The following is a 546-nucleotide window of genomic DNA, read 5'->3' on the forward strand; positions in this document are numbered from 1 at the left end:
GGCTCCAGCTATTTGGAAGGTTGAGGTGAAAGGATCGCCTGAGCTCGCAGGTTGAGGCTGCAGTGGCTGTAAGCATGCCACTGCACTCCAACCTGGGTAACAGAGTGAGGCTTTGACTCATAAAAACACACAAAAAAATATGGTCTGCTCCACAGGTGTGGTGGCTCATGCCTGTAATCCAAGGCAAGAGGATTGTCTGAGCCCAGGGGTTTGAGACTAGCTTGGGCAACATGGTGAGACCTTGTCTCTATAATAAATCAAAAAATCAAAAAATTAGCTGGGCGTAGTGGTGCACACCTGTGGTTCCAGCTACTTGGAAGGCTGAGGTAGAAGGATCGCCTGAGCTGAGCAGGTCGAGGCTGTGGTGGCCGTGAGCATGCTACTGCACTCCAGTCTTGGTGACAGTGAAATTCTAGCTCAAAAACAAAAAACAAAAAGCACAAAAAACCCAAATATGGTCTGCTCCAAGCTTCTTTATAGAGAACTATTTCTTTTTTTTTTTTTTTGAGTTTGAGTCTTACTCAGTCGCTCAGACTGGAGTGCAGT

This window comes from Carlito syrichta, unplaced genomic scaffold (assembly GCF_000164805.1).
Source record: "Carlito syrichta isolate Samal-C Ts95f unplaced genomic scaffold, Tarsius_syrichta-2.0.1 Scaffold309286, whole genome shotgun sequence".
Lineage (NCBI taxonomy): Eukaryota > Metazoa > Chordata > Mammalia > Primates > Tarsiidae > Carlito > Carlito syrichta.